The sequence below is a fragment of the Etheostoma cragini genome, chromosome 20 (assembly GCF_013103735.1).
Source record: "Etheostoma cragini isolate CJK2018 chromosome 20, CSU_Ecrag_1.0, whole genome shotgun sequence".
Lineage (NCBI taxonomy): Eukaryota > Metazoa > Chordata > Actinopteri > Perciformes > Percidae > Etheostoma > Etheostoma cragini.
The window spans coordinates 8,049,585-8,059,052 of record NC_048426.1 but is presented as its reverse complement, the minus strand read 5'-3'; the positions used below and the strand labels follow the sequence as shown (position 1 = coordinate 8,059,052).

At 39.7% G+C, this 9,468-nt stretch overlaps 1 protein-coding gene across 1 annotated transcript in view; it reads left to right on the top strand.

The window, feature by feature from the left end:
• Nucleotides 1-9,468, top strand: part of grin3ba (glutamate receptor, ionotropic, N-methyl-D-aspartate 3Ba) — a 108,232-nt gene that overhangs the window by 10,557 nt on the left and 88,207 nt on the right. The gene's annotated exons all lie outside the window — the stretch shown is intronic.

The following is a 9,468-nucleotide window of genomic DNA, read 5'->3' as shown; positions in this document are numbered from 1 at the left end:
TGGTTGTGTGTAAATACCTCAAAGACTGGCGCCGTGGCCTGTCACTCCGCTCGCTCTGCAGCCCTAAGCTGCGGGTGGCAGAAGCAAAAGGATTTGCGAGTTCACCACTGGCTGCTGAAATGACTGTGATGCTTTGGCGAGTGCCTATGTGGGATTTAAGTGGCTGAGAAATTCAAGGACTGTTTTTTTTACTCCTCCTGATTCAATCCACTGACTGATCTGTCTTTGGCAAACTTAATACAAGAATGTAAGATTTAAAACCTCATGGGCGAAAAGAAGCTCTTGACTACTTCCTTTTCAGCAGGTTGTAATAAAAAGTGTCATTGTGAGGGGAAATACTCTCCATAGCCCTGCGGGTGCAATTTACAATATATTTTAATATTATAAACCGTGCACAAAGCACAGCCAATGCCCACACTGGAATCCCAAATGTTTAACACTGTGTTTGCAAGGCAACTATACCATACATTGTGATATTGCAGAGTTAATCATTAATGGTTGCAGAAATTCTACATCAGAATTTTTTCCTAAATCTATCCAAAGTGTCGGCTGCAGTGGTTTCCTTTGCTTTTCCTTAAGCCAGGACCGGCTTATACTGATAAGGGGAGCTAGCCGAGGGTCATCAGCTGCTTAGCCTGCATAGGACTGTGTGTGAGTGTATATCACCATATATGGACATTAGCATCCTTGCGTTCCGGTACAATGCAGTGTGTGCATGTTTGGCTGTGTGTCAACATTTATTATATGCGCACATATGCACAAGCATTATTCGTTTTGCCAGCAGTGCTGATGTGGATCGTGTGTATGCAGAGGTATTCAGAGAGGTTGAGGATCTGCTATATCTCAGCTCTGTATAAGAAATCCTTCCCTGACCATATTTGGAGTCCAGTCGTATATCTTGTACCTGCACCTGCAGTGAGATATGTACATACAGTTAATGATATGACGGCTGTTTCAGTTTGCTGAAATGTACTTCCGTGTGAATTACTCCATATTACTGTAATTGTATTCTTTGCTTTAAGACCCTACGTACCTGTACTTAACTTTAAATTCTCTGAGTGTCATTATTCAAGTGTATGTTATTATACTATACATCAGTTCTTCTATATCCTAATTCATTTGACTTTTAGTATTGGTTTAGTGTACTTCGTTTCTTTCTTTTATCTTCCTCCATGTTTCTCTGCCTAACAAAATTCAATCAAGGGGTTAACAAGATGATGTAGATGACATGGAAACTGTGAACAAAGCGGTGAACACATTTTTAATAAGTTGTTCTTGCCAGCCTGCACACACTGCAGCAATTGAGATTAATTGCAACGCATTTATTTGGTTGTCTTAAATTGCCTGGAGACACCACATTTGATTGTGTTTTTAGTTTGGATAATGTCGAACATACAAGTTAGGTAGAAAAAGCCAAGGTAGATAAAGGCAAATAGCTTTTTTGTCTAGTTTCCTCAACAATAACACGATTTGAGGAGGAACTTGTTTGTTTAAGCAGCCATTAGTTCCAGCAATGGAGTAGCTTGACTCAAAGAAAGACAAGTCAAATGCAAAATAGGTCTCCTTGTCCCCTTTTGTTTACATCTCATCTTTTTGTCACCTAATATGTAATATTCAATATATTATTTAAGAATACTTTTTCAGATTTAAATTTACCTCAATCCCATTCTAATAATGAATCTAAAGAAACTGCGGTAACACTTTACATGAAGGCATCTACAACAGAGTGACATGAGATGACACATTAACCCTAACCTTAACTTGTCAACCGAATTCCACTTACTGAAAAAAGCATCATGTCATAACTTGTATACGTTTATGACACGTTTTATGACACTGTCATGGGCATGTCATAAACATTATAAACACGTTATGACATGCTAGCAGTGGATAACACAAGTTAGGGTTCATGTGTCATCTGTTCATCGTGACTTATGTCACTCATTGTGTAGATGTAAGCTGTACAGGTTTCTTTAAAGCACCCATATTATGCTCATTTTCAGGTTCATAGTTGTATTTTGAGATTGTACCAGAATAGGTTTACATAGTTTCATTTGCAGGTCCTGTTTTCACCATGTGTGTTTAGGTAGCGGTTTTAGCTACAGAGTGAGACATCTCACTTGTTTTAGCTACAGAGGGAGACGTGTCACTTCTTCACTACCTTTGTTGGGAGTCGCACATGCACACTAGCTAGGTAAGATCACATCAGCTAGATAACTCTTTCTCCGACTTTAGCCAGTACAAGGCCGGATTAACTGGGAGACTTCTTCTTTACGAGGGTACACTTGTGGAATACCTGCAGAACAGGGACATGGAAGTAGTTCTTATGTATATTAGGGTGAACTAGTGTGTGTTGCAGTGTTTTGCCATTGAGAACGAGCTAGCATGCTACGGTTAGCCACCTCGTCTCGGATAGTGACATAGAAAGCCGTGCAGATTTTGAACAAGTTGCCTGGAGACTGAAGACAGAGGACATTCAGAAACCTGTATCTCACTCAACACAGCGTGGATAGTTACTTTTCCAAGTTTGTGAGTGTGTGGTAGAACCAGAGACATAAAATAAGAAAGTGTTTTTTTCTATAATACACACACTTTAAAGGAGCATAATATACAAAGCTGTACTCTCCTCTGTTCTGCTGTACTGTGATCTGCTCAGTTGCACTCCCTTAAGATTTTTACTCTCCTTTGGTAAATGTTGTCTCAGGAAGTTTTGATTCACAATTTAGCATGTTCACAATGCAAGTTGCTTGTTTTAAGAAGGGTAGATTAATGCAGCAAGTTGATTATTGATGTTCAAGTTGTATTTGTATGTACAACCAATTAAACAATCACAACCCAGATTTTGGCTTATTTTAATCCGAAATTGGTGGTTGTGGCCAAAAAGTCACAAATTGTTGATTTTAAACTTTTCTTTTGTAAGAATTAAACAAAGTATGGTGTAAAAGAGTGAGCGGGTCAGCAGGCTACTATGTACTACTATGTAATTTACTATGTAAATCAATAATTTGACATTAAATATTGATTCAAAAAGAATTTTGTTCATTTAAAAACATTTCTCCAAAGTCTAGGCTAATGATGTCATTCATAACGGTGTGTTATTTAGAAATAACAGACCGTAGAATGCCATGATTCATCTTATCAGAACTGAGTATTGATCAAAGCAGCGTCAAGAATTACAAATAGAAAGTAATTAGAAAGTTGTCAATTGATAACCTTTAGAAGTGCAGGTAGGTGAGTTTTGTTACCTTTGGTTTAGGGCTGGACGATCTGAAGAAAATCCAATATCACAATATGTGTGAGCAAATACGTCAATATCATTATTGTAAAATGACATTATAGGGCTGATGGTGCTTTAAAAAAGTAATTTTTGTGATAAATACTCATCACTGATGTGGATATAATAATTCCAGTGGGTAAAGGCAAATAGTAGAACAGCTAAAAGAGCCCGATAAGTTCAGAAAATGACATCCCTTTGCAGTTTTGCCGCCTGTAAAACCAGAAAAAGACAACACAATTACCATATTCAAAATCTAAGAGGATAATTGGTCTCATATCACGATATAATATCGACATATTGCCCAGCCTCATTTTGGATAGAGCCTTTCCCCTCGGATCTTTGTGCTAAGTGGTAACCAACAGTACAGAAATGAGAGTATCAATCATCTAATCTAACTCTGTGCAAGAGGGTAAATAGGCCTATTTCTCAAAATGTCAAACTATAGTAAAGTAGAACATTTTGTTCTGTTTTGTACTTGGAGGAGAGCTCTTCATAATCTAATAGGAAACAGGGACTGCAGAAAAAAGAGAAGCAGCGATGGCCGTAAGGAAATTATATGGCTTTTAGATGATTTAGAGTTTTTCCTTTTTTTTATGGCATTTCAAGACGCTCATATCTTGTGTAAAGTTGTTTACTGTACAGCATACTTATAAATGTTGTATCTCCCGATTATTTACTGTGCAAAATCATCCCAAGACTCAAGTGTCATTATTCTGGAAGGATTATTATCAAAGATGTAACGAGGTCTGGTCTATCTTCCCTGTTGTTGGCTGAGCTGAAACTCAATCTCCCCCTGCAGTATACTGCATGCTGTATGGTAACACTGGACGTACCTGACGCTGTGTAGCGTCCTCTGAGCACAAAACACAGCAGTGTTAACCAACGCTCATCTTTATGGAGCCATGTGCATCATTAGATATGAGGGTTTAACAGTGGAAATGTATGCCTGTGTTTAATGAACCGAGTCTCAAAGTGGCTGTAACCATTTCTGAACTGCAGGAATTAATTGGATTGCTGCAAAATAGAAAGTACTGTTCACGTCGGCTAGATATCTACTTTATATTCTTTACAGTTAGAGAGATGTCTGTCTTTGATGTAAGAATTTCCATGGCAAGATTATTGATTCCCTTTAACTCCAGCTGTGAATTGGTTCCAGTGCAGAGGGAGACTCATGAATGAAATACCAAGAACTTTTCAATGCATACAAGTCAATCTCCTGAAATATACACGTTTATCTTAATGCCTCTCAGTTCTATCAGCTGACAAACAATTTCTCAAGTAAGCGGGACTTCCAAATTAAATTTACCGGGATGGAATCACGTCTGCCATTGGAATGAACTTTATCCATTGTGATCCGTATTTTCCTGTCTGTCTGACTCAGTCGAGCTCACACCAGCAGATCAATAAAGAGCTCTGTTTGCTATGTGACGCAAATACACACCCAGCAGGCCATTATTCTGTCTCAGTGTGATAGTAAAAATACATCATAAACATCTAAAAACTGGCCTGATGCCTGGAAATTGATTATGGCTTCACTGATACCCATTGTTCCATGTAATAGCGACGGTAATGATATGAGGAATATGAGTCCACCGACATCTGTTTTCCAGATCTCGACCTGGACTTGTATGTAGACTGCTGTGAGGTATTGATCTCAGAAGTAAGCGTGATGTATTTGTGCGGGTCATGTGTGGAGGGTGTTGTTTTTCTTCTTGATCAATATTTATTACTTGTCAGTTTAGAGCTTAATTATGAACAGTTATAATTAATGCTTTGCTTGTATGATGAATGGTCACCATTGTGCATGGTGGCACTTTGTGCCGGCGGCGACAGCCGTTTACAATACCATTTCTCCTCTGAGCCCTTGGCTAGTTCATACCCATGTGACCCTGTGTTCCCGAGGCATTTTCTGCCTCTGCAGACTGCTAATCGATGATCCAAATGGTCTCGTACAAAAGAAATGATGCAGCACTGCCTGAAGGAGATGCATCATGAGTGGGGATTGTCAATAAAAAGTGATGCATCTTTTTTTTGTGGCATTTCTGCCACAAAAAAAGACAATGCAACAACAGGATGGAAAGAGAGAGGGATATGACATGCAGCAAAGGTTTCAAGGCCAGACCAACGTTGCAGTTATATATATTTTTTTAGTTTTATTCTGTATTGGCAAAACCATAACAGAGTTGCAAAGTATGAGGATTTATTCTGGGCAATCACTTCCTAAATCTCTTTAGTTAAGTACAAATTAATAAAAACCCAGGCTGTTGAAAACCTCTGGTGTTATTTTAGGACTACAAAACAGCACAAGGTCCTCTTACTTAAAACTTCCAGCGGCATCTTGTGATCTCAGAGGATGGGGTTGTCATGGAGATTGTTTAGTTGTTATCATGTGATGTTTGGAATTTCCGACTACAATTCCCAGGGAGCATTTCGGTAACAATCCAATCAAAGTGCTTGAAATTCTGCCCCACTAACAGCGAGTGGAAGGTATAGATTACTTTGCAGGAACAAGTTTGGATGAATTTTACAGCTATAGTGCAGTGTTTTGTTCCCAAATACAACAAAGAAAGGCTCTGATTCTGCCGGAATGGCGTGTTCTCCATAGCAACTGAGGCTGAGGAACATGAGAATCATTATTTAGGATTTGAGAATTCTGAGTTCCTATGTCAAATATTGAGGGTAATATCAAAGAAAACTTAGAAAAGGAAATTTACAGAGTGGAAAACCTCCCAGAACCAACAGCTCATCCCATTTTGCAACACTACTGTATACAGTATTGCCCAAGAAGGTTGTCCAATACATCCAGATTTTTTAAAAAACAAAACACATGTTGTGCACATGGCTAGACAGTATAAGAAACAAAAACAAGAAATTTAATTCAGTTTAACTGTAAAACAAATTTGTGGGCAATGGACTGGGCAAAAAGCCTTTTGTGAGGATCTTCTTGACTTTTATCTGGAGAAGTCAGCATGCACCAGCAGGTCTTGTTAAGTTTTTTTCACGCTTATGGACGAATAGCAACATGTCTGTCATTATTATCGAAAGTTCCATATCTGATTTTTCAAGATTTGCCTATACTTTTTAAAGATCGGACGTAGTGTATGCGAGTGTGGAGAATAGGATGTAATGCATGATGTGACAGAGAATTGTTTTTCTTTTCTGTTGCTTTTTTCAAGTAATTCTTTTAAGGGCGGTCTTATAGCCTTTTTCAACCCATTCTGATGGATAGCCTCGCTGTGTGAGGCTCTCCTGTGCCTTCTCCGAGTAGTCTTCAGTACTCTTGCAAATTCTCCTTTAATCCAAAAAATTGACTTTTGGGAAGACCTCTCTTAAGCAAGGTGGGATGAAAACTACTGGCAAGAAATAGAATATTTATAGTCCATAAAACATGTATACTTAATACATACTTTAAGTATTTAATACAGTTATATGGACGAGACACTTCTGCCTTGGCATTTGTCCCACTTGAGTTTCTGTTTCGACATTGAAAGGAAAACTAAACAGTTCCCTCTTTTCGAAAATGTCTCTTGGCAAAGTGTTTGGAAGGCAGGCTGTACATTTTAGAGAGGTAAACAAGTTAATGGGGTGACAGGGACCCGCATCCAGGGGTGTTGGTTCAATCCAGGCATGTCACGCTTTCTTCTTATTCCACTGCTTTAACATTCAAATCCAATTTTCAGCAGCTCCATCACAAAGACCTGAAAACAAAGATGTACAAAGCTGTTGATGTATGTTTTCCAGCATGAAGCATTGTTTACGATTGCACTGGGATGTTTCTGAACTTCTTTGGGTTGAATGGCATCACGGATCTTCAAATGAACGCTGACAGTTTGGTTTATTCCTCCGTCTCAGTGAGTTATCAGTCCCTATCAGCTGCCCCTAGAGGTAGTTGTGTGTGTGTGTGTGTGTGTGTGTGTGTGAGTGTGTGAGACACACCAGACGAAGGACAGAAACACCCTCGGGTTAGAAGAGGCTGTAGACTTCTCTGATTCAGTTTCATTTCTACACCCTACCTCATAGGAGTACCTTACAAACCCTCCCAGCCACACAATCGCGCTGTAAACACATATGCTAAGCCTCGCTAAAATCCGAGGATTAAAAGCGTCTGTATGGTCACAAATTAAGCGTGTGCCTTCACACACAAAACACTTTGCGTGTGTGTGTGTTATTAGTGTTTGTGATGATAGTTTGTTGGCAGTGTGCTGAGCAGAGAGAAGGTTCAAAGCCTCCCTGCTTCAGCATGCGCACCACCAACGACCTCAATTAGCTCTGCGACTGATAGACACACAGAGCATCCTTAGATCACACACACATGTATACACTAGCAAATACTGGGTTAGCAGCAGCGACCCGGTAGGATTAGTGAAAAGAAGAGCTCATTAGAATTTGCTCCTCAAATATGTTTTTGTACTCCCATTTCATCGTTACAAGTAAACTTTCACTTTCCTGTTGGCTAGAAATAGAAGGATCATGACACAGAGTGAGAAAGTGACTGAAGACTAAGACAAAGGAGCCTATCTACAAGGAGAGGGGCAAGACAGTGAATAGAAGTTGGGTACGGATCAAAGAGGCTGGAGAAAAAAAAAAAAAAAGAAGAGAGGAGAGAGTCACAGAGGCAAAAAAGCAAAGGGAGTTCCAGTTCAAAGAAACCAAACAAGAACGAAGAATAGCACAGAGGGGGAAGAACTTAAATGGATAAAATGGGTAGATGAATGAGTGGATAAAAGGAAAGCGGCAAGGAGAAATGGGGTGGGGGTTGAAAAAATAAAAAGAGGAGAAGAAGAACAGGAAGAAGCGGGCTGTGCACAGATGTAGTTTGGAGGAAGCGGGGATCTGTCAAACGGCAGGCTCACTGAGAAACAGTGCACTGACCTTCACTAGGCAAGCTGCTACCACTGACAAGAATTTATGCATGCTCTCACTTTGTATTATTGGCTTTGTACCGAGAGCGTGTATGTATGTGTGCACACAGCCATGCATGCATGCCTGGCCATATGTGTGTGACAGAAACTTAGTGTGTGAATGATCAGATGAGGATGAGTGTGAATGCGTGTGTGCAGTGTGTGGGCGCATACCAGCCACAGCATGAATAAGGTAAAGATTAAGGGTTTTCCCCCGAACACACACACATCCTCTGTCCTTCTCATCCATTTCTCTCTCTCTCTCTCGCTCGCTCTCTCTCTCTCTCTCTCTCTCTCTTTCTGTGCAGCCCCATCTCTCTCTGCTCTCTGCAGGAACTCCATTAGACCTTCCACTATGTTATCTTATCCTAGAAAAATAGCCAAACCGCCTGTGGTTCAGAGCAATTATATACACCATATCTCAGGAGGTGTTACAAATTAAACATGGCTAGGGTCATGCATCCAAGCAAACGTTCATGCTGTAACGTTCCACCGTATGACATGTAAACACCGACACCAGGGGCTGCACACACTTCTTCTCTCTCAGAAATGTTTCAATTTGTCATACCAGTACACACCTGAGGTGTAGCGTATGAGAAAAGGTCATCCTATAATGTTAATGGAGTTACGAGAACCCGATCGTGATTCATCATGAACAAGGGATATTGTTAAATACAAACAAGAGATTAGTGTGTGTGTGTGAGGTCGGTGGCCTCAGGGAAATTAAGTGAGTGACTAATATTCTACTTTCCAAGCAGTAAGTCCGCAGAACAAATGATTGATTTTTTTTGTCCAATAAGTTGGGCTGAAGAATAAATAGGCAAATTTATTTGGGATCTAGAAATCTTATCTTTGTTTTCCCTCTCAAGTGGTCAAGACTGTGGTTTAATAAAAGCAAATGGAAAAAAAAAACAGCATGTGAAGTCAACAACAGTATTTTCTGGTAAAATGAAAGCCTATCAGTGAACAGCTAAACCACAAGTGAAACCTCACAAGAAATCTTCCTAGTAATTAGGTACTAAACAGTCACAACAGATCATGCAATGCGATAAATTGTGCAGCGGTTTCTTCGTTTTCTGTTCTTAATTTGTAGTATGAAATGATAAGCATTCTTTTGAGCTTATTCAGCTTATTTGCTGAATGTTTTCATAGAGTTAAGAGCTTTATGGACAGTTACAATTACTGCTCAACATTTCATAAGTGAATTAAATGTAACCTGTGGGGATGAAGTGGGGAAGACGTATTGCTTTCTGCACCGCTGCTGTAGTTACGGGGGGGGGGGGGGGGGGG